The sequence below is a fragment of the Pinus tabuliformis genome, chromosome 9 (assembly GCF_031772625.1).
Source record: "Pinus tabuliformis cultivar Carrire ecotype Pingquan chromosome 9, CPIR1, whole genome shotgun sequence".
Taxonomy (NCBI): Eukaryota; Viridiplantae; Streptophyta; class Pinopsida; order Pinales; family Pinaceae; genus Pinus; species Pinus tabuliformis.
This window is the reverse complement of record NC_142307.1, coordinates 654944892-654971332: the sequence shown is the minus strand read 5'-3', so window position 1 is coordinate 654971332 and position 26441 is coordinate 654944892.

The window sequence follows — 26441 nt, the reverse complement described above, 5'->3', positions numbered from 1 at the left end:
GCTATTAGTTGCTAAGTAAGGCAAGTCATGTCACTTCTGCTCAGGGTCCTTCCATGCCATGATCGATACGTGCTGAAAGTCTTCCTTGAACTCCATATACTCTTGCAGTTTGGAAAACACAGTAGACGACAATCGCAGCTTGCAATTGATAGCCATGCGTATATTCATTTCCATCAAGATATAGAAGATCTTGCTATCCTTGATGCGCTGAGCATCCTTGGTCATCCATAGCAAAGCATACTTCGATGCTTTTAGTAGGTCTGGCATGACCAAGGGGAATTGATTGTCTCTTGGCAACTCCCACGCTACTAGCATAATGGATAGCAAGAGCCAAGCATAGTGGAAGGTCTTGCTAAGCTGCTGTGCCTCATGGCAGTTCGCAAGAAACTCACTGCAGAGATAGCATACCCAATTAAGCTAAACTCCTTCGGCAAATTGGGCTACTAGAGCGATGACAGGTGCTGACACTTCATCTGCATGATACTTCCTCATAAATTTTCCTGCCAAAATCTGCATGGCCATCTTAACCGAAGGATCACAGATCCTCGAGATGGCATAGCCCCGTGGCTTCTTCACGATCTTGAATTTCTCTTTCATGACCTCCGCGAGGGCCTGCTCACCACCTTTTCTGCCAAATATCATGGCCATATTTTCCCCTATATGGGCAGCCGTGTGATCCTATGGATCAACCTGTCAGTGGTGGGTATCAGCTCCTCCAACCACAGACACCCATTGTGCACCAAGTATAGCAGTTGCTTAATGACCAATACTATAATGGGTGTGTGATTGTAGTGCGACACCCATAGAAAGTTGAGCAGACCTGCCTTGTCTACACCCCTGAGCCACTTTTGTGGTTCCAACACAGTATATTAGTTGTTCTGTCACCAAGTGAGGGGACTTCTCAATGTCAGCTAAGTCACAATCTTCTAGTTTCAGCAGTGAAACCCGCCCCAAGCGCAGTCCTTCAAAGACAATCTCATCAAGCAATAGAGGTATGTGCAAGGCGACCTTGCTTTCGTCAATGTCCTTCGAAACCTTGGTCTTGCCCTTGCGCGGGGGGATGTATTCAGGAAACTTAGTAATATGGTCAGAACCCTCAACTTCAACATCCTCCACTTCCACCCCCAAATCCTCATCATCCATTGGGATGTCCTAAATATCTTCCTCCTTCGGCTCCAAGTTAATAGTTTTTCCATTTTCCTGTGTGGTGGGCTTATCCTTCTGTGGGTTTCTTCTAGGTGATGCGCTCATGGGTATCGCGACCTGCTTTCTCTTCTTATCCTTTGCACTCTCCTTGTTTGGGGTAGGCTTTGACCTAGGCGTCCGTGGTGACTTGGGGACTTTCGCTAGTACCTCTGTAACCTCCGGAGTAGCTCCCTCTGCCTCCATAACAACCTCCAGCATAGCCTCCTCGGCTGTCACTACTTCAACGTCCATATATTTGGATCCTGGGATAAAATCATGGATGAAATTGCAGTTGGAATCCATAAATTTCATCTTAAATGCCAGCCACCCACTCCATTTGGCCGCATTTTCATCATCAAATCATGAACAGTGGCTTTAATGGTCACTTTCTGGCTGACCTGCGCGACTTCTCCCCGGCTAGTGTAGCTCTCTCTGCACTATCACAAACCCTGTGACATCTCCTCGTTTCGTACAATCCTCCAATCGTGTAGTTCCCCAACCTGGGCAGTGTATTTTATAGTCCTACTCCTCCTTTCAGCTTCCTGGAGCGCTAAGACTATGCTACCTTCATATAGTCACTTGGCCGATCACCGGTGTATGGATTCAATCAGCTGCCATTCACCTTTCTTGAGAAGGGATCTTCATTCAATTTAACCAGCTGAAACACTCCACCATCGGTATTTTCCTTAATGACATAGGGCCCTAGCCAGTGCATCATGAATTTCCCTAGAAACTTATCAAACTTGTTTTCATATAACAAAACCAGATCATTTACCTTAAAGGTGTGTAGTTTAATGTGTCGATCATGCCATGCTTTTTCACGTTGCTTTTGGACCTATTGGTGAATTCCAGCCAGAAACCTTTCTTCCTTAAGCTCAGCAAGCTACACGAGCCTCTCTTCTAGGGCTCCGCGATCCATCATACCCATGAGTGTCGCTATGCATAGACTAGGCGCAATGTATTCCATGGGAATCATTGCTTCATCACCATATACAAGCCTAAAGGATGTCTGTCCAGTCAACTTTTTGCATGTCATTCGATAAACCCATAGTACTACAGGTATGCGCAAGTCCCAATCACTTTGTTGAGCATTGTAAACCTTGGTCAGCATGTTCTCCAATACCTTATTGAATGCTTCCACCATCCTATTAGCCTATGGGTGATAAGGCGTGCTTTTCTGGTGATATAACTGAAATTCCTCCGTCAATGCGCTGCTTGTTTCATTCGAAAGTGCATACCACGACAACTCATCAAAGTATTTGGACACCCAAATCACATTAGTACATACTCAAAGAGAAACTTCACAGTGGTTGCTCCCGTGCAGTCCTTCATAGGCTATGCCTTTGCCCATCGAGTCAAATACTTAGTTGTAGTGATAATGTACCGCACTCCCGTCTTCTTTCCTTGAGGTTAAATAGGTCACACAAAATATATTGCCCATTTCTTGAAAGGCTGTAACATCATCTGTGGGTTCAAAGGAAACTCAGCTCTCCATGATGGCATGTCAGTCCTTTGACACATGTCGCATGCCATGCAATAGGCTTTTGAATCCTGATGGAGGGTTGGCCACCACAACCCTACACCTATGATCTTCTATGTGGTCGCCCTTCCTGCGTAATGCCCTCCCGCGGCACCCCCATGAGCATCCGCGAGGATACTGCTCCTTTCAAACTCTGGTACATATCATCGTAATACTTTATCAGACCCCATTTTGTATAGATGTCTGGAAATGACAGAAAAGTATGTCACGCACACCACTAACTCTTTTTTCTGCTGGGTAGTGTAGCCTTCCGGGGTAGATCATGTCGTTAGGAAGTGTATGGTGTCTTCAAAGTGACCATTCGTGATGTGCACTACAAAGAGATACATGTCTATAAATCCCTCCTCAAAATTAGTGGGCTCTTCCCCTGTTTCAATGCGCGACAAATGGTCTAGTCCCGCATTCAGTCGTCTAGGATTCACAATAACTTTAAAATCATACTCCTGGAACAATAACAACCACCTACAGACTCTCCCCCCCAACATAGGCTTATTGACCAGGTATTTCAATGCAGAATGATCTATATACATCTTAAAATGTCCACCCAGCAAATAGTGTCTAAAATTTTGGAGTGCATATACCATGGCTAATCCTTCGCACTCGGTGGTGGAATAATTATTCTCAGCCTTGGATAACCTCCTTCTTGCGAATGCTATAGGATGGTCTAATTCTCCTCCGTCGGCCTGTGTCCACACTGCCCCTAGTGTTATACATGATGCATCTACATGTACATGAAACTCCTTCTTCCAATCTGGGAAGAATAAAATTGACGCGGTGACCATTTTTTCCTTCAACACATCCGATCTTTTCTGACAATCCTCGTTCCAATAGAATGTGGCATCCTTTTTCAACAACTTCTCCATAGGTGCAATGATCCGGGCATAGCCCTTCATAAACTTCCTATAGTACCCAATATGTCCCAAGGTTGCACGTAGCTGTTTCACACTCCTCGGCACCTCCAGGTTAATTATCACTACGATCTTCACTGGATCTACCATCAATCCCTGTCTGCATACTACATGACCCAGCAAAGTCCCAAAAGGGACACAAAACAAACATTTCTTCAGATTGAGTGCAATATGGTACCTTTGATGGGTATATAACATTAAGAGAAAACTTGCCACATGGCATTTTACCAACCCAAACATAGTCCAGTCATTAAAGTACACCTCCAAAAACTTATGAATGAAGTCTTTGAACGCAACAATGACTATGCGCAAAAAAATTGCAAGTGCATTCTTTAATCCGAAAGGCATCACGGTGTACTGAAAACATCCCCATCTAGTCACGAAGTTCGTTTTGTTTCTATCTTCAGGTGCAATTGTGACCTGATGTTACCTAGAAAACCCATCAGTGAAGGAGTATGCTTCCTGGCCACCTACATTATCCAATACCTCATCAGTGAACGTAGTCAGGAAAGGATCATGCACACAAGCGTCATTCAACTTCCTCAGATCTACACATATCTTTATTTCATCCTTCTTCTTCTTTTCCTGTACCACCATTGGGCTTACCCAATTAGATTCTTCTACAGGCTCAATGATGCCAACCACGAGAATCTTATCTAACTCTAAGTGGACCTTCCTCTTATACTTCAGATTGAGATGGTAAGGTCTTTGCGCGTCGGGTTTTAATGTGATCTTCATAATGCCCAGGTCTCCTATTATCCCCTTTAACTCTGTAAACTTGGTAGGGAACAAATCTTGGTATTTGCAGAGCAATTCAACAACCTTATCTACCATCACATCATCCCAGTAATCTCCAATCTTTGCGAATTTGGGCTCCGCCTCTGTACCAATATTTATTTGTTTAGTCTTTAGCGGTGTAGTTATATCAGGATTCTTGATCGATGGTCCCTCGACCTCGCAATGACCCTTGGTTTCAGGAATATTAATCTTTCATGGGTCCTCATCGTCTTCTTCAACAACCACGTTATATCATTCCAGTGCGTGGCTTAGCTGAGTAGTCCAATCAGGTTGAATCAGATCCAAAGGATCCTGTGGTAGCCTAAAGATTACTTCTTTAAGATCTTGTAGTGCTTTGTCAATAGAGTCAAACCCGTCTTCAAAGTTGAACATTATTATGAACCCTTCGCACAAAATATCCCATTCTCCTGTGCCATGGCAGAGCTCTGTCTCCAAGTAGTAGTTCATCGAGATAACATCAAAGGTGTGACAAAACAAGTGCACCCATTCAGGATGGGGCTTCACTCCATAGGCCTTAGCTCATTTGGCCAAGTGAGTGTGCGGATCATCCTTCCCATCATACTTGTCTGTCAATCATACCTTCGGCTTTCCAAAGCATGCTCTCATCATCCTCCTACACTCATGCCAATCATCAAAACTACCCTTGTGCATACCCCACCATCTCGCGGGCGTAGCGCGCAAGGCCCAGTCCAAAGCTTGGAAGCGTTGTTTCTCTGGTACTTCCCTCTCAAATGCATCCAAAAACACATCCACATCATTAAAGCCATCATAAGTTGGAAGATTTCTTACCTCTAATGACACACAGTGCAATGACTGGGTCATCATGTTATAGCTTAGTGTGGTTACTTCATGTAGTCGATTCTGCCAGCGTTCTAATTCTTCATCCGAGTTTGGGTTGCAGGAACTCTTGTGATCCCATGTAATTCATCCATCTGCTATTGGATTCACCCAATATTTCTCTCACGCTGTTATCTTATACATGCAGTCGAAATCGTCATCACTTTCATAATCACGAACTGGTTCAGTATAGCACGATCCTTCAATAGGATCTAGGGGTACTATTACACGAAGTGATTTCTTTCCAAATATCATCTTTCCCTTCTTTAGGTTGATTATCTTGTTCATGTCAATAGCCCAATCAATGCCAAGGAGTGCAGGGTATGGGTCGCTGTCATCCACAATATATATTACTTCAAAATCATCCAATGCGCTTGCGCCTTCAATATCTACAGTTGCTCCCTGCAATTGTCCCATGGGGATGATCTTTTTCTAATTTTACATCCTTAACTAAATCAGAGACCACTGCAGCATGGGTTTCCCCATCCGCTCAAAAGTCTACTTTGGAAAAACATTCATGTCTGACCCTAGATCCAAAATAACTTGATCGATTTCATACTCTCCTATTTGCGCGGTGAGTCTCATCTCACGTCCTATCCTTGCTTTATGCTTGCCAATCTTTCGTACCACATGCATTTCACCGGGAGTGTTTTCGGCACATCTATTTATAAGTTCTTGTAACCCCTTCACAGCCTTTCTATCATGCAACAGATTCATGTAGGTCTCTAGAAAGGTCATAAGCATAGAAGGGTCCATTTCTTGAATAGGTTTATCCTGGCTCCCTGAGGTAGAGGCCTCAGTGAAGCTCTTCTTTGCTTCCATGAACGTTTCGCGTGCGCACTCCAAATCAAATTCAACCTCCTTCTCTAGAGCTTTGCGAACCCACGCGTCGTCTTCAGATTGTTTCCCCTTATCGTCACCCGTTGCAATTCCACTTCGGAGCATTATATTCACATTTTGATCCTCTTCATGAGGCTCAGCCCTCATCATCTACAGGTTCTGAGTCAGTTGCGCTGGTAGCACCGCTTTGTTGTGCATCCTTGCTATCAGCGTAGGATAGTCCTCAGTCTCATTATCAAACTAAGTACAATATTTTCATGACGGACGCATTGGGTTAGTGCATTCACAAGCATATTGTCCTTGTCCTCCACAATTGTAACAGATCAATTGTCCCCAACCTCTTCCAGGTCCTCCTTCACCTTGGCCTCATCCATGCCCCTGAAAGCCCGTCCGCACCATCCCAACACCCTGGTAAGGAGGCCACATTTCTGCATGAACTCTATAGGTGGGTGTTTTTTCCATCATCAATTCATAACTTCAGGAGTTGCGCTCATCATGCCCTACCGACCTGCAGAGGTTGCAGAATAGTTGTTACGGTGTTTGTACAAACTTCTGCAGAAAATTACAAATATTAGTCGTATGTTTCCCTGCTACCTAACATATAGTGCACCACAACCCAGGCCCCGCGTTGGGTTCTACTTGGGCTTTTAGCCTCAAAGGCATCGGTCCTCCTCCTGCAATATAGTTCGCAAAGATCGGGTAGTGGTCTTTGTCATGCCCCTGACCTTTACATTTCAGGCACCATACCTCTTTGTGTGCCTCTGGCCGAATTGTCTATCCTACTTCAGTTTTTGCATTTCGAGGCAAAGATTTTGCAACTGTGCATGGATCTGTTGAACCCCCCGGTTCAAATCTTGCATTGGGGCTTCATGCAATCTCCAAGGCCTCTGCCTAAGTCGTAATCTTCTGTTGTGACAACGCAACCCATAGGTGAGGCAGGAGTGAAGCCACAAACCACACACGGTGCTGTCCATCTATTAAGTTCATATTAGCTTCACAAATTTTACACTTCAATCTTTGATCCAATTCCCAAGGTGTCTCACCCGGTTTCATTGCGATTTCCTTGAATCCCACAATCGACTTCACCTCGGATTTAGGCCTATTGAAATATTTATTCAACATGATCTGGATCTCTTCCAACCCAGTGTTTGGGCTATCATTAAAGTACTTGATGTACCAAGTTAGTGCGCGATCCTGCAAATCACTAAAAGACATCACCTTCTTCATGTGATCATCTGTGATGCCCTAAGCTTCCCATACAACTTTTATGAGGAACCAAAAATGGTCTGGGTCCACATTTCCCAAGCCCTTAAACAATGGCAACTTCATTGAATTCACCATGTTGAACTGTGGTGGAGGTGATGATGGTGTGGGAGAATTCGCAAGTGATGGTGGTGAAGGTGGAGGTGGTGTGGGTGGAGGTGGTAGTTGTGGGAACCCTTGTTTTATCAATTGAATAGCACTTCATGGGGAAGCCTGCACTACTCCCTCTTCGTCACTCAAAGGAGGCGAAATCAGTGGGCTATATTCAAGACCCTTTCTTCCTTCGTTCCTGTAAGTCTTTCCACTTTGCGTAGCTCCAAACATCAAGGTAGTTGCATAACCTGTTTTTTGCACAATAACATCTTAATCCAAGTATTTAAAGACTTCAAGTACTTACCTCACTGTAACTAACTGATGTATCGACCGCGAATTCTATCACAAACCCTCTTATGATACAATCACGCCAATGATTGACAATGCGAGTGATATTATCATCAGAGGCTTCCAGGCTCTGTACTAACTCCAAGGTCCAGACAATAGGACCATCAAGCCTCCACCTTCCTTGGTTATTCGCTAGCTTCACGATTCAATCGTATAACTCAACTAGAAAGGAACCGAAAAAGATCTCATGGATTTCTGTATATAGGTATTTGTCTAGTCACTGTTCCTTTGTCAGCCGCAGATTTTTGTTCTCCTGTGTTGCAAATTCGTGGATCTTCCTATCCAACCAGTCCCCGATCTCTTTCTTAGTTGGATTCTAGTGATACGACATCGCACATCTCTCATGCAGATTTCGGGTCTCGACAACAAAACCATTTGTTGGCTTGGGGGCCCTGACTCAGGTTCAACGTTAGTCAGCCAAACAAATCCATACACTACTTGCCCTTTTGGCATCAGTCCGTGGAGTGTGGACCAAAGTCTCACCCGAAGTAGTATGGGGAGATGCTAGAACTAAGTTTCCACACCTTGAGATGGTCGTGATGTTGGTTTATACCCCCTGCTCCTGCCTTCGCGTAAGTCACTAAGCCTTAGGGCTTGATCGATCTACCCTCTATCCCACCCTTCAAAATCTCCGCGAAGGTATACGATTAGCCTTTGCGTGGCCCTAACCAGCGGTTCAGGTATTTTCGCGCTGCTATGATAATTTATTGTATAGGTTCCCAAGTTGTCTCAAGTGTTTTACTTATCTTATCAATCAATTACAATTAGCATCACATAAACTGATATTATTTCTTGCGTTCAATTAACAAATATAATCACATACATTTTTGTATCAAATAAACATTGTAAAATAAACCCAGCTTGCAATATAATCATATGCATTAACAGAGACTAAATACACAGTAATTGCAGAATACTTCTCTTTATTGATATCTTCCAGTTTAATACAGACTATATCCACCTTGCCCACACAGCTGCAGGGGTCTGCGCACTTAGCTGTGGACTTCCACCCTAGGCCTCTACGCACTAAGATGTAGAGCCTCTACCTACACTAAGACCCGAAACACTTAGACTTCTCTACCAAAACTTCCATAACTTAATTGTTCTCTTCTAACTCCCTAGAGCTTACTTACTTAGCTCCTTTTTATACAATCCCAGGGTCCGTGGACTATGGGTAGATCTTTACAGCCGACTTGACACTTTATAAAATAAGGGCGGGGAACCCTTTATGACTCTTGACAACTTCGTGCTCCACGACCACAAAATGCGGAGACTTTACAACTATATTACAAAATTGTCCCAAAACATGGGCTTTTAGCCCCAAAACTACTCTTGGGGTAACCCATTCCCAACGGAGACCAATATTTTCCCAAGATTCTGCTTCCTCTAACTCAGTTCTGATGCTTTCCTCTATTAAGCCCAAAAATGATGTTATGGTGGCCACTCGAAGTAAGGACTATGGTAATGTGAATACCTCTAATGGTCAGGGTATTGATCAACCTACTAATTCAACCGCATCTCCATCGAATCCTACTCCAAATGTAATACCTACTAAATTAATGATTAAGCCTCCCAAAGGCGTTATCCATAAATTGGCATTCAACCCTCGTGCAAGAGCTACTCAAATTTATAACATAGTTGAGGATTTGGATCAGGCTCCATCAACAATGTCAACCCTTGAGGTGTTGAAAAATTTCTCCATCCAAAAGAAGGCTTTGCTTTTGGAAATTGGGTGTATTAATCCATCATTCCAACCTAGTATTTTTTAACCATGAGAACTATACACCTCAGCTTCTAGCTCAATTGGCTTGCATGATCTAGGTTGTTGTTCATGGTAATAATATCCATAATTCCATTGTGGATGAAGGAGCCTCAACTTGTATTATGTCCATGCCTTGCTAGAATGCTATTGGTTCTCCCCAATTAAGTGAGTCACCAACCACTCTGAAAGATTTTAAGGGAAGAACTTATCAACCATGTGGGATTTTGAATTATCTACAGGTAGAATTAGGAGGCAAGATTGTATCAGTAGAAGTCAAATTTATCAATGGACCTATAGATTATAATCTTCTACTGGGTCGTACGTGGGTCTATCCCATGGATGTGGTTGTTTCGACATATTTTAGAATGATCATTTTTCCTCATAAAGGTTGTATCATAGCCATCGATGAGTTCACTTTATTTGCTACTAATTTGTCAGTTATTGGAATTTTCCCTCTCATGGGGGAAACCCCTCACCCATTTCAGCATGTTGGGGTTGGACTACTTAAGGATTCCTCTCTCATGGGAACCTTTTTTCTCCCCCCTCCCTCACTACCCGACAAATCTACTTTAGTTGCCTATATTAATATGATATCTTCTTGTACTAATCTAGTTGATCCATGTTTAGTACCGATCAATCTAATATTGAAATTTTTGGGGATTGTATGTTGCTCATCCCCATCGAGCTTGATTATGAAGCCATATATTCGTCTTGTGTGGACTATTCTGCTCCTTCCTCTTCAATCAATTGGGTTGATCGTTCTTTAGACTATGGTACATCATCTGATCCTTTCTCTTGTACATTTTTCACCGATGAGAGCATCATGGAGGTCATGGTTCTTGATTATGTGCCATGGGATGATCATCATCATCGTTCCTCCTTGCCAGATTCCTTCGAGGAAAATATAAATGAACTTTATTGCCCCAATATTGTTGAGTTGTCTACAAATTCCGCATCCATCTATGATGGCGATTCTAAGAAGAACTTGTTGAACATTGAAGAGACTATCATTCTCAACATTTCAATTAAACCTGGCACTTTCGAAAATCTACATATCGGTGCATCTTGATCTCGTAATGAGGTCCAGACTTATAAAGCCCTATTCCAGGAATTTAGAGACATTTTTGCCTAGTCTTATGAATAAATTCCAAGTATTGATGTAAACACCATTGTACACGAAATTAAGACATATCCTAATGTTAAACCATTTCGGAAATGTCTTCACCCCGTTCATCCCAAGAAGGCTTCCACCATTGAAGCCGAAGTTGAAAAACTTCTACGCGTTGGTTTTATTTATACCATACGTTTAACTGATTGGGTGTCTAAAATTGTTCCTATCATGAAGAAATAGGGAACAATCTGTGTGTGTGTCGATTATTGGGACACCAATCATGCTTGTCCGAAGGACAATTATCCCACCCTGTTCATGGATTAGATTGTTGATGATTGTGCCAGTTGTGAAATATTTTCATTTATGGGTGCATTCTCTAGCTATAATCAAATCAAAATTCTCCCAGCGGACCAATATAAAACCAAATTCATTTATCCTCAGGGCACATTTTCATATAGAAAAATCCCTTATGGATGAAATAATGTTTGGGTTATGTTTCAGTGGGAAATGAATTATTCCTTCCATGAAATCAAACATATTGTGTAACCTTATTTTGATGATTTTCTTGCTCATTCATGACGATCCCCCGATGCATCTTAGGGCCATATTCGTACAATGTAGGCATTATAATATTCAACTCAATCCACACAAATGTGTGTTTTGTGTAAGTTTCAGTCAAATTCTCAGTTTTGTTGTATCAAAATGAGGAATTCGTATTGATATATTGAAAATTCAGGCGATTATTGATCTATCTACTCCTTCTTCCCTCCAACTTCAATGACTCCAAAGGAAGGCTAACTTTCTTTAGCGGTTCATTCTCAACTACGTCAAACTAACCAAAGGATAAATCACTTGTTAAAGAAAGGGGTTCCCTTCCATTTGGATGGCGCTGCTCAAAAAGAATTTGATTCCTTGAAAGATGTACTGATTCAGGCATCCTTGTTATATACCCCAAATTACCAAGGTGATTGTTTCTTGTACTACGTCGTTGCAGTTATTACCACTACTATGGTATTGGTTTAGGAGGATGATGTAGGAACTGAACATCCTATTTATTACTTGAGTTAGAATCTCAATGATACCGAAGTCAAGTACACCCATGTCGAAAAGTTAGGTTTGATAGATGTCCAATTTGTCCATAGATTTTTCCATTACGTATTTCTCTGCAAAACTATCATTGTTTCATATTGCAACCCCATGACATACATCTTATCATGACAGTTGTTGGGGGAAAATACTCTAAGTGGATTGTCATCCTACAAGAGTTCGATTTGAAATTCATCAAATCCAAGTCAAAGAAATCCTTAGTTTTTTCTTAGCTAATTTGCGACCTTACCACTTCTACAACTGAAACAACATCTAGTGATTTTATTCCAGATGAGTCATTGTTTCTAATCTCATTATCGAGCCCATGGTATGGAGACATTATCATATATCTCCATACGATAATTTCTGGTCTAATACCTCTCACTCTGACCAACGACTTATCCAATATCAAGCCAACATTATATTATAATCATCAACGCTCTTTATCACCACGATATCGATACAGTTTTTTTAAGGTGCCTCACCCATGAGGAGGTTGAGAAAGTCTTAAATGAATTCCATTTTGGGGCATGTGGCCATCATTTGTTTAGATATTCCACCACACAGAAGATCCTACATGTTAGTTACTTTTGGCCTACCATATTTCATGACTGCATCCTCACCATCTAAAAGTGTCATGTATGCTAGATATATGATCGTAAGATCTGTGCTCCACCCTCTTTTTTTCATCTTGTTTATTAGTGTCAGTATATGCATACTTCCATCAGGGATCAAATCCGATCATTGCATTTTCATTTTAGGTGTCTCATACTGAATTTTTGTCCACTGATGGTTGTCTTCTTAGAAAATCAAAATCTTCTCTCATGAGGTACATTTGCTGACCCATATCCATGTTGTATTCAGTTGTGGTTTCAAATATGTGATTTTTAGTGTCAAGATAGTTGTCTTTCCATTAGGTCTTAGGGTTCATTTCCAAGGTCAAAAGCATGGTTTCAAGTGTAAATAAAGGGCAAAAAAAGTATGATTATGACCAATAAACAAAGAGTGATTACTAGTAATTCATGGTTATTGTACAAAGATCTTATGTCACTAATGTAATTTCCATCTCAAAAACATGTTTTTGAGATGAAAATGGAGTATTTTTAGTTGATTTATATATTTTTTTGATGTAATTCAATTGATTTTATGTAATAAGTGTTCCCAACTACCCCAAACATTTCTCCTTGCTGAAAGAAAATGAAACCATTGAAGAAATCAAGTCAATCAAAGCATCCATCCACCTGAAAAGAGACAAAGAAGGAAAAGCATTAAATAGAGATTTGAAGACAAAGAAAAAGTTCCAAAACATTAGAAAGTGGGTTTTCTAAAGAAAAATCAAAATCAACCTCTATATAAGATGTCAAATTCCTTTTCCAAATTCATCACTTTCATTTCACAAAGAGAAAGAAGAGCATTGAAGGAGAGAGGGGAATTGAGGCCAATTGGTGGCTAAGCAAAAAAGGAGGCACTGTGCATAGAGCGGGAGGCACTGCGCATAGGCGACGGAGCACTATGCACAGAGGCCGAAGCATTGCGCATAGGGATGGAGCACTGTGCATAGGGCAATTTTTCCAGTGCAAATTTTCATGGCGTTGCGCATAGAGCCGGAGCATTGCGCACCTGTAGAGGCACTGCGCATAGGACCAGCAAGTGCCAAAACACCTTATCAACCATCCAAATCATGTTTTTTTCCATCTAGGACTTCTAAACAAGTAAGTTTAATCTTCGAGCTATCCTCCCAACATTCAGTTCACCATTTTGAAGTTGATTTGCTATTTCAAATTTCAAACCGTAGGTTGCAAACAAATCCCTCCACTTATTCTTTATACATTAATCCCCTAAAAAAAAATCCTAAAACCCTATTTAATAAATAGTCCCTACCAAAGAAAAATCCCCTCCTTCTCATTCTCATATCATATATATTCCATCCTACACCACATAAGCCCATCTCCCCTTCTCATATCCCTATTCACCATAACTCACTCCTTGATTACCTTCTCTAGGGTTACAAAGCTTCAAAATTCAACAAACATGGAAAAAGAGGATATAGATTATGAGGAGGAAGAAAATAGTGGCAGTTAAAGCTTGGGAGATGAACCTCAGCATCAAAGAAAACCACATAAGGGAGGCAGAATCATCAGAGAGGAACCATCAAACATAAGAGAGTTACAAGCTTCTTATATGAGTACCTCTTGTTTCAGGCATCTAGGGTGTTATGAGTTTTGTGAGCAGGTGGAAAGAGTTCAACATCATCCTGAGTTGACCAGGCTTTTTATGGCTAATCTTCGTGATAACAAGGTAAGTCTTGCCACGGTTACATTTACAGTTTCATCCTCCATCATTTTTGATGCTACAAGGATTCCAAATGTGGGGGAAAAATGGTATAAGGCACAAGATTTAGATGAGAACTACTATGAACCATACATCAAATCCAAGTACATAAATCAAAAGAAGAGGACATTTCCTTTTAGGTTCCTTGAAGACAAGTTTGCCCCTATGATGAGGATCATTATGAAGTATTTTACATGTGAGGGCAGATTTTCTAGATTGTACACCTATCATATTAGGCTTCTTATGCACTTCACAAGAGTAAAAATGTTGAACATCTCGTATTTCTTATTTAGGAACATTGGGAAGATGGCCTACATTGTACATAAAAAGCCATACCCCCAGCAGATGAGTAGTATCTATCACTATTCCTTGATTAAGATGATTTTACTACATCATCTTAACCTCCTCAACATCTCTTGGGATACATTCATTGCCAATGACATCTTCAATGGTCCTCAGATTCTTCCACTGGTGCCCCAAGAAGTAGAAAGGCCTTCCAGCAGTGCCAAAGTAAAGAAAGATAAGAAGGTTAAAGAGACTAAAGCTATTTAGGAGCCAGAAGCCTACAAGACATATCAGAGAGGGGCTATAAAGTTGTTTGCAATGGATAGGCAAGTTTTTACTCCACTTGATGTGGAAGGAGCATTGCCTTCTTCATCAACCCACAGGCAAATGCTTGCTCCACAAAATGTGGAAGGGGCTTTGCCTTCTTCATCGACACAACGGGTACAACAGGTGAAACAATTGCATAAATGGAAGGAAAAGATGCTAGAGGAAAGCCTTGATGATGAGGCGGAAAGGGAATTTGATTTGATGGAAGATGATGAACCAGAATAGCCACACATCCATCATGACATTGAGATAGTTGACTTGGAGGCTCAAGATGAGGCAACAAACGAAAGCATAACCATAAGGGAAAAAGATGCACAGATCCAAGCACTAATGGACAACTTGGCGAGAGCTAAGTATGTCATTTCATACCTTGAGTAAGAGAATAAGTAGCTAAGTGACAAACAAGTCCTCATGGAGCTGGAACTTCTCAAAGCAAAGAGTCAAAGTGACAAGGGCAAATCAATAATGCAAGAGGAAGAAACACCAGTTACCTTGACTGCAAAGCAAAGAATTGAGAAGAAAATTGAGGAGGATAGAGAAACTTGGCTTGAAAAAGTCACTTTTCATTTGGAGAAGCTTCTACAAAAGGCCAACAGGGACAATCAAATCATTAGGCATTTGGCTCGCCATTACAGGACCCAGAATAAGATTTGCAACATAAGGGTCAAGCAAATGAAAACAAGGCTAAAACAAGAACTCAAAGGAAAAAAGGAGGATGATAGGCTTAGGTTGCTTGCTGAAGCTTCCTTGGCTAACCAAGATATTTAATGGTGGTGTTTTCCACAAACTTTGAGTAAGGTTTTAAGAATTTTCACCTTTTGGAGAATTTAGCAATTTTTGACACAAAAATTTTGGCTCTATGCACAACGCCACTGGCGCTGCGCTTTTCCTAGGGGCATCCAATGAGGAAATGGTCATAATTTTTGGATTCAAAATGATGAGTACATGCACCCTATTAATTTTCTAAGCTTTTGGAGCAGAACTGGTCAACCAAAAGGTCAAAAAACACCCACAAAATGACCTTTCTACCTTCTTTTTGAGCCACAGAAGCATCCTTGGGAGAATCCATTTTTAAGGAGTCAAATGAAATCCAAATGAAAACATTCAAGATGATCTAGAAACTAGACTTGAAGAGCTTTCCAACAAGCTATTTTAGGCCCAATTTTGACACTAGAAAGGCCTCCAAAATGGCCCTATAAAAAGCGTTGCGCATAGGGTAATTTTATCCTCTATTTTCACTTCACTATGCCATGAATGTAATTTTGAGTTTTCTCTCATGGATGATGTTTTTACTAATGTTAATGGTAACTAGGCATGTAAATAGGATGGATAATATTTACTAGAATTTAGATTCATTAGATCAAAAGTTATCTTGAGGACAAATGAATCAGTTTCCTCCCTTTTAGAGATAAGTTGTTAGGTTGCCTAGATTCCAGTTTCTTGTTCAGTTTTTGATGGATTAGTTCCTTATCCTAGGGATTCGACCCCTGAGGATGGAAGGAGTTTGAATCAATGTCTATATCTTCTTCTTCTTTCTCATTGTAAAGGGTTGAACTAAGTTGGATGCTATGTTTTGAGTAGACATCATTTTGGATCAGTTTTAGCAGGAGATTAATGAAAAATTGCAGCTATTTCTTTTGGGATCCATGTGGTATGATGTTCAGTTCATATTTCCTTATGTTTTCATGTGTTAAAATGTATTTTTGACTCCATTTCATCATTTCATACTCTTTAAGTGGATGTTTTCAAATTGATAGGCAGAAACCATAATATTTATGCTCTGTTTTGGGAAAATATTCACATGTCTATGTTTTCTTCAGTTTAGGAAGAATCCATGTTGCTTACATGCTCTTTCTAGCTCCTCACCCATATTGAATCACTTCACACATCAAACCCTAGAGTGTTGAGCCTTGTGCCTACCTTGCCCCATCGAACAACCTGCAATTTTGACCTAATTTCCTTGCCCTAACTATTTGGCTCCTTCTGATCCAGCAAAACCCTTCAAAATCAAATCAAGCCTTGTGATACTATACCTAGCCTAATATCATTTTCTTGATCCAATCATCTTGCTTGAGATCCTTATGATGAGAGCCCTTTCCTGGCCTAGTAGGGATAGCTACTTGGCTAAGTGTGGTTTGTGGTTACCCTGGCATTGCCTTCCTTCAGCCTGAGGTTCAATCCAGGTGATAAAAATGTTATTGTTGTTGGTCCTTTTGAGAAATGGGGCATAGATTTCATGACATGTAACCCTCAATTGGAAGGGGCGCACGGTTATATCATCATAGCATTTGACTATTTTATTAAGTGGGTTGAGGTGATGCTTACATACAATAATATCAGTGAAACAACTACCTTATTTTTCTTCAACCATGTTATTGTGTGGTTTGGTGTTCCACAGGTTGTAGTCAGGGACCATGGAAAACATTTTTTCAATCACATGATGTCTGAACTGACTACCAAAATAGGACTGTCCCATGAAAGTTCCACTCCCTACCACCCTCAGGAAAATGGGAAAGTTTGAGGAAATCAATAAATTTCTAAAAACGACGCCTCAACGTATGATAGGGATCCATAAATCAAACTAGAATCTTATTCTTTACCCGGCCTTGTGGGCTTACTGAACCTCTACTAGGACTACTACCAGGTTTACATGATTCCAATTGGTTTATGGTTCGGAAGTAATCCTTCCTATTGAATGTGAAATTCCATCCCTAAAATTTGTTTTCAAACTCCTCCCTACCACTTCCATGGAAGTGGAATGTCTCTTACATCTGATGCGCTTAGATGAAACCCAGCATGATGTCAAGTTAGCTAATGAAGCCCATAAGAAATGTATCAAGGCACAATATTACAAGAGTTTCAAGCCTCATGTATTATTGGAAGGAGACCTTATTTTTTATCAGTGAAGTTCAAGCCAATGTGGTTAGGTCTATATATTTTCAAATGCGTTCTTTCTAAAGGGGCTTATGAGCTAGTTAATTTCAAGACATTCCTCCTCTGTGGAAGTGGCAGGGAGGAGTTCGACAACAAATTTGAGGGACGGAATTTCACATTCAATCGGAAGGATTACTTCGAGACCATAAACCAATTGAAATGGTGTAAACCTGGTACTAGTCTTAACAGAGGTTTGATACGCCCACAAGGCTGCATAAATAATAAGATGTCAGTGTGATTTATGGACCCCTATCATACGTTGAAGCATCGTTTTGAGAAATTTATTGATTAGAATCACAGAATTTCTAGCCAATGTGGCTAGGTCCATATATTGTCAAACATTTTTTTGCTAAAGGGGCTATGAGATAGTTGATTTGATGAAGTTCCCTTGGTGCAGCCTAAGAATGGGTTGTACCTTAAGAAATACTATGCTTGAATTTTTTGTATAGTGCATTGTGTACATAATGTATATAGGTGTGATTGAGTGTGCTTATAGTGTGTTCCATTCATAGTTTCCTAGGTTTCTATTAATTTGGTTTACATTTAGTTTTCAGATGTCAACATCCCTCGAACCATACATTGGTTATGTTGATGGTGTTATTCGTAGTACTAGGAACCTCTCTTACACAAATTGGGATATGTATGATCCAAATGGCGAGTTAGTGAGTGTACAAGGTATTTATATCAGTCGCTCTAAAAATAACGTTGTTGAGTATAGCGCAGTGATCGAACTATTTTATGATGTTATTTTCCATGGTATCCGTTGTATAGTTATCAAACTCGACTCACAAATTGTAGTACTACAATTGACTAATGTCTATTTGGTTAGAAGTCCAACTATGTTTCACATGTTCACGAGGGTTCGACTTTTGGAAAGATATTTTGATTTCATCCAGTATCAACATATTTCTAGAAATCTAAATACATTCACAGATACATTAGCTAATCATGATTTATATAGACATTTGTGACATATGTAAATTAATTCAATACAGATCGCATACATTGAAAGAAATAATAGAACCATAAGAAACACAAAAGATAGTATATATATATATATATATATATATATATATATATATATATATATATATATATATATATATATATATATATATATATCAAAGTTTTGGTTTTACAAAATTTGTGCCCGAGACACATGTGGCCACACAGCCTAAAATATACATGCAGTCAAAATATGGTTATAAGCCTCCTAGTAGACTAATCATAGTGTTCATGGTAGCACACCATTGCACGAGCCATTTTTCACAATAATTGATTGATATGACCAGGCACGCCAACAATGTGTCACTACAATCTCATATGGAGCTCGTCAACCCTAGTCTGATTTATGCCATGGGTCAACCCATCCATATGATGCTCAACCTCTGCAAGAGTCTTAGCTACATTGAGATCATGTAGTACGTCTCGCCCTGCTGCAACAACCGGTATTGTTGTTGGTGCCTGTTGTGGGTCTCCTACATGATGAAGATAACAAGATCCCATAGGTCGAATGGGTCCAATATCTTCATGTGTATAAACCATTATTTTGGTCTTGGATACATAAAAAAATCAAAAAATTTGTAATACTTAAAGATCCAAAAATGGTCAAAATGTTTTACCTATGGCACCCCATTGCTTGCCATCAGGAAGCATGAGCTCCAGGTCTCTATGGAAATCCATCCATGTGTATGGATACTCTTCTATCATAATGAGCTACATGCACAACCATTTGAAGAAGACAGGTGTGAAGCTCATCAATGACGGACTTGCATGTCTAGACATGAGATCCACCCATCTCCTAATCCGTGGGACTCTCGAATATATGGGCTTGAGCATGATATGTTGTGGCTTGATAAATAGAATCCTCTCTAAATCAAAAGAATCCAAAATCAAACCGTAGCCAAAATTCTTTAACCGTCCTTCTTTTAGTCAACTTCTACTTCATGTTTATCAGTACCCCCTCACTCCAATTGAATATTGTTGACTCCAAACATTCTAGAGCATACTGCATATGTGACTTGTTCGCCAGATGAAGAGATTCATTGTCAGCTAATCTGACACTAATAAATAAGATCTTTCTTAAAGGAAAACACACTACATCCTCGATATCTATTTTTCCATCCTTAGTCGGTTGGGATCTTGGTCGACAATGTGCACCGATGTAATCTTTGACTCTCTCTTCACCGATCCTTAAACCAAATAAAGAGATGGGGGCACCTCTCCTTAACAGACCAGTCAAGAAATATATATACTCTACCTGTATTTCCAGTATATGTGCACCAAGTCTGAATTCTTGTGCTTGAACATTCCATGCACGGACAAGATACCTCAATAATTCCATCTACTACGTCATACCAGGAAGCCAAATAATTTTAAGAGTCCAAAATCTCTTAAAGCATGGAATGTGGTAGGATCATTAGCCCCAATCAAGTATTGTTCTTCATGTTCTCTTTCCCTCCATATCAAAGCCATTTTGTTCCAATCGACACTTGAAACATCACAAGAAGGATCATTAGGAAAAATTTCATGCAAAAATAGAGAAATTTTGAGGAAAAGAAGCAAAATAAATTTGGGAATTGCACTCAATGCACCCTCCTAAGGGGAAGAAATGTGTTGTAGCACTCTCCATAATGTATTTTTCTCCTGTTTATTGCACCTTTTGACCTTTTTGGGGTGCGTTGCAGCTAGGGCGAGGAATTAGAGCCCTAGGGCCCTCAAAAACTTGAAAAATGTGCATGAAATCACAAAATGGAGCCATGAAAGGAAAGAGAAAGGTTATAGCTCCTACCTAGAAGTGAAGGTGCTTGAAAAGGTCCACTAGATTGGTTGCAATCAGTTGCAGAAGATTGGGGGAAAAAACATTCAAAACTCACTCTCCAAGAGGTAGATGTGAAATGGTAAAAATGAGTTAACTTTTGTCTATCTGATGGTCATTTTCATGATTAATTTTTTAATTTTCTAATGTTTTGCCTAAATATGACTCAATTTTATCATAAAAAATGTATTTTTAATCTTTTGCTGGTGTTTTGAGCAAATTGACAGTTGTTTTAATAGATTTGATGATGTCTGAATTGTAACACGACATTTTGACTAGGGAACATTCTTTTATTGCTTTTTCAAGCTCTGTAAACCTACAAAAAAGGAACACCCTAGAGTCCTCTTTGAACTCTTTTCTAGCTCCCTAAATATCAAAATATTTTCAAGCACTTATCGTTTTGAACTCGTTAAAGTAAATTTAAATATGTCTACTCAGTATAAGTTTAACCCTTTTCTAGATTGAGCTATACTATCTACAAAAAAAGAATACCTTAGTTGAAAATGACTAAAAGGTTCTACTGAGTATTGTTTTCTACCTTTTTAGGTTCAAGAGACTATTTACAAAAAGGAACCTTTGGAGTTTTATTTTTTGCCTCTTTTTCAAACTCTTTAAACATGAAAAAGGAGTTGAGTTAGACCTTTTGTTGGACTCGTAAAAAAATAAAAAATCAATGGACTCATCGAACATAACGGGAACGGACCACTCCTTCTCAGGATTCATTAAACATACTCAGAGGGATATATCCGAAGGATGAACTTACAAATCAAGCATATGTTATCCTCCTCAAGATTGTTAAAAAATATAGGTGTTGACCAAAAATGGTTGGGGAAATTGGGAAAATGGTATACTCCACCTATTAATGGTAGTGAGTTGCTCCTAAACATGACACTCTTCCACTTTGTCTATGTGGTTGTTAGGTTGGGAAATGTGTTTGTCTTTTAGTTCATCATACAATTTCAAAGACTTCATTTTTGGTTTTGGGTCAATGCTGCCAACTCCATTCAGTGTCGTTGATAGTGCATAGGCTTCTCTTGAACACATCAGTGGAAAGTGTATAGTGGAAATTATCAAAAATTCACATTATCAGAAATCAGAAATTGCGTAGGCTTCTAATGGACAATTTATAATGGAAGGATTCTCTTGAACACCTATGCATTATCAACGACATGGATTTTCCACTATGCACTATCAAAGAAGTTGCATGATGACTTCCATTAGAAAATGTCCACATACCTGCAACAATTTTATCTGAACATTAAGTATAAGAAGGGAAACACCAATAATGTTACAGATTGCCTCAGTTGGCCACCGGTTATGGCACTGACGACTGTTCTTGACTCTTGTGGGCACAAGACTTTTGGATGGATGGAAAGGAAGTTCCATACTTCCACCTCCATGGTGCATGGTTATGCCACCTGGGACACCTTTGTGTTCCTTCAAGTGAGTGAGCCAATATGATTTGGGAGGCGCACTATAGTTGGGTCGCAAGACACTTTGTGGTAGAGAAGACAATGGAAGTACTGCATAAGTGTTTTTATTTGCCAAATCTCTGACAACATGTTGGAAAATATATCAGATCATGCATTTCTTGTGTCATCGCCAAGCCAATCATTAAGAAGCAAGGTTTGTATACTCCTCTTCCTACTCCTAAATGGCCTTGGGAATCCATATCCATGGACTATATGTCTGGACTTCCTTATACCAACCATGGTAATGTATGTTTATATATGGTCATTGATAGATTTTATAAGATGGCTATATTGATGTCTTGCAAGAAGAGAATCACAACATAAGACACTTCCAAACCCTTCTTCGAACAAGTGTGGGTACATTTTGGGATCCCACAAACCATTATCTCATATCAGGATAGAAAGTTCTTGAGCACATTTTAGTTGAGCCTCTGGTCATTGTTGGACACTAATCTCACAAAGTAGATGACATCCCATCCTTAGATTGATGGTGAGACAAAAGTTGTCAATGGGATGATAGTCCACATACTACACATGTACAACTCCAAGAATCGATGAACATGGGATGAGATTCTTCCCTATGTGTATCACATCTATAAAAAATCTCTCCATAGCTCCACTGGCCACAAGCCCTTTCAAGTGGGCATGGGATTTCAACCATTATGTCATATTGATGTTGCAGTGCCTCTTGCAACTACACAGACATAATCTACACATGTTCAGTTTGAAGTTGATAAAGCCACTAGGTTTATTGAATGCATCTAGTACATCCACCAATAGATCCATGACATCCTAGATAAAGCCAATTCGAAGCACAAACAATTCCATGATCGACATCGGGTGCCACATAAGTTTCAAATAGGCGACAAAGTGTGGTTTCATTTGTAGAAGTAACACCTTACCAGAGCCCATTGAAAGCTTCGACCACTCTGATATGGGCCTTACACGATCACCAAGGTTGCGGGTGATAATTATTTTGAGCTCAACATTCCCCCATTCTTATATTTGTACGTAGTGTTTAATATGGACTGCCTTCGGCCATACTTTCCACCATTGTTGGACACATCAGACATTGTTGAGCAACTGACACCAATAGATATCAGCCTAAATTGCATTAAACAGGTCACAACAAATCGAATCATGGGAAAATAGTTTAAGAAAAATTGCTAATAGAGGATCCAACTATATCAAATTTTCAAAGTCGGCTAGCTCCTGCACCAAGTCAAGTGGCTCACCAAGGACCAAGTTCAGGAGATGTTTCCCCATTTCACGAAGGAACTCAATGCAATGGGTACCATTGCTTCCTAAGGGGGGAGGATTGACCCAGGTGGATATTGGTGGCTACTCGCCTATTCCACTTGGACCCCCAACACTACTTCCTTTTAGTTTCCTAATTTCTAGAACAATTTACTATTTTTGGCAATTTTTTTGGGTCTTGAACTTCTAGAGCCGTTTTGAGGCCCTAAATGATGTTTTTTTGGAAAACGGGAAAAATTGAGCATTTCGTATTTGAAATTTGTTTTCCTTGAATAGATTATTCTAATGAGGTATCATTCACATCAAACGAATATCGTATGCCAAAGTTACAACCCCGAGAAGTTCATGTGAAAACTAAACCCAATGGGGCCCACAAACTTTTGGCGCTTCATCTCCTAGGGTTAGGTTTTTTGATGTTTAGTATTTTCCATTGTTTCTCAATAGTAAAAATGCCTCCAAATGTCATTGCAACACAGTTGAGTAGGCATGTAGTCATCACATCTCTTCTCAGAGATAAACTACCATCGCCCAAGCTTGTTGGTTTCTCTTATATATGTAAACAATTTTCAAGAGTTGCTATTTTATTAATTGATTTTATTTTTCATTGTATCTTTCTATTTTGGTTTGAATTTGTATTTCATTTCATTCCTGCATAAATTTGGATTAGCATGATAAGAACTATGTTACTCATGAACTAGAGCTGGTAGCAATAGTGCATGCATTAAAAATGTGGAAGCATTGTCTACTTGGAAGGAGATTTGTGCTAATGTCAGATCACGAAGGGTTGAGATATTTGTTTGATCATCCCAAATTAAATTTTAGACAAGCCATATGATTTTATTTGATTAATGAATTTGGTTTCAAGATAAAACATATTAAAGGCAAAGAAATCAATATAGAAAATGCACAGAGTAGAATTCGACAAGTAGGCCACTTGGCAGCCATGAGAACTTGTGAAATTAAAAAAAAAAATGATCACATAAGCCTTACAAGATGATGAGAATTTTCACCATGTAAAATAATGCTTATAGTAGGAACCAGATGAAACCTTGAGCAAGAGTTACAAACTCACTAATGGCAGTATGTTCATGTTCAAGGATAAATGGTATGTGCCTTGTGTGACTGACTTGAAGAAGCTCATAATGGATGGGTTTCAAAGAATACTTTACTCGGGTCATCCTAGTTATCATAAAATAATAAAAACCATAAATAAGTCATATTATTGGCTGTGTATGAAGAAGGAAATTGTTGAATACATTGCTAAGTTCCTAAAATGTCAACAAATCAAAGTAGAATACAGGCAACTAGCAGGATTGCTACAGACAATCCCAATTCCTAATTGGAAGTGACAAGTCGCATCTATGGACTTCATCACAATATTTCCATGGACATCCAAGTAGAATGATTCCATTATGGTGGTAATGGAGAAGTTGAGCAAGGTAGCTCACTTTGTAGTTGGAAATTTCAACCACAAAGTCATTGACATAGCTCACATTTTTATGAAGGAAATATTTAAATTTCATGGATTACCCAATAAGATCTTTTCAAATTGGGGTTTCAAGCTTGCATCAAGTTTTTTGTGATCCAGGTGGCTCCAGACACATGCTGAAGTTCAAGAGGGCTCAGAAATGGTCAAAATTCAAAGTGGTCAAATTTCTCTCAAACTAGGACCAAATCAAAGTGCTCATTTCCCTGATTCCAATGGTGTAAATGACACTCCAATCGGAGTTCATATGAGGGAGATAGAGCCAGTCAAAGTTTCGGTCAAAGTTGGCCATGGGCCAGGTTTAAGGGTTCTACAATTTGACTAACACCGACCATAAAAAACCTAGCTCCTGAAAGCATGTGAATTTGTGGGATGGTTAGTTTTCCTAATAACCCCTAATCGACAAGAAACAAAAAGGCACATTGTTGTTTCGAAAAACAAATATAAAAATGGGGGCGTAGGTTTTCACCCCCTCCACCCCCGCTATGCATATCATACAATGTATTAAAAATAACATATGTGGGTTAGGTCGGGGCCATGTGGTGTGGACCCTACCCACCCAACATAAATGATACAACAATTATGTTGAGACCAACGGGGCTCTAACCCGCCCAACCCACGTGGCTACCCCCACAGGCGGTCTCATAACCAAAGTTTGATCACATGTAAATGGTTCCACAACAACTGTGCCATATATATACCATTGTGTGTCATAGAGACCACTGTGCCTAATTGATGCAGCAAAGTTACAACTTAACACATCCCCGAACCTGTGGACTATGAACCCATAACAATTTGTTAATTTTTCTATTGTGTAATGATCTCATTACACTGATCGAAATCTCCTTCATAATAGTCCATTGCAATATCATGAATCACACCAATCTGTGACTCTTCATTGCAAGTCTAAAACTCCTCTTCTTGCATATCGTACAACCGGACCCAAAATAAAATAAACCTATATCCACAACTTTCTCGGGTCTACTCAATCCCAAGCCTTATCAGCTTCAATATCCACTATTTGATCGCGCCTTTAAATCTGACGGTTGATGATACGACCCGATCAACAAACCCAATCACCGATCCTCTACTGTTTGACATCGCACATCGCAAATCGCTTAAGGCCAAGGTTCATTCACTATTGGAATATTGTGATGTGATTCATATTGCACATCGCAAGTTGCTTAAGGCCAAGGTTGGTTCAATTTTAGAATATTGCGATGCGATCCTAATTGGCAATCCTCCACTATTGATCAAGGCCCACTTGATCCAATGGTTAATAGTTATAACGCACGGACTACTTGCACAACGTTTAACCGCCCTTTCAAAGCCGATAAAGATTATAACTCCTTGGTCTATAAAAGTTTGGGTCTAACATTGAAGTTAAAGTCTGCTCTCTTTATGGCCCGATATCCGTTGGATATTAGAGGTCATCAAATCCTATGCCTTGCTGGTCTTCAATTAGCACACGTGTTACCAAACAGCTTAGCCCCGCAGTTGACTGTGACGTAAGCATTTGGAAAGGAGATTGACGGCTAGGATTTAGCGTGAGACTTCAGCCATGATCCAGCTATCCGTACACTCTTAACCCCCACAGTTGCTGTCACCCAGTTCCATCACCAACTCACCATTCCACTACTCAAGATTCCGCTTACTCTAAAATCCACTTAATCACAATTTCACTTCACCGGGGTTCTACTCTTCCACCAAACTTGGTGCTTCCACTATGTTTCCTTCTCTCTCCAGATTGACTTGTTACC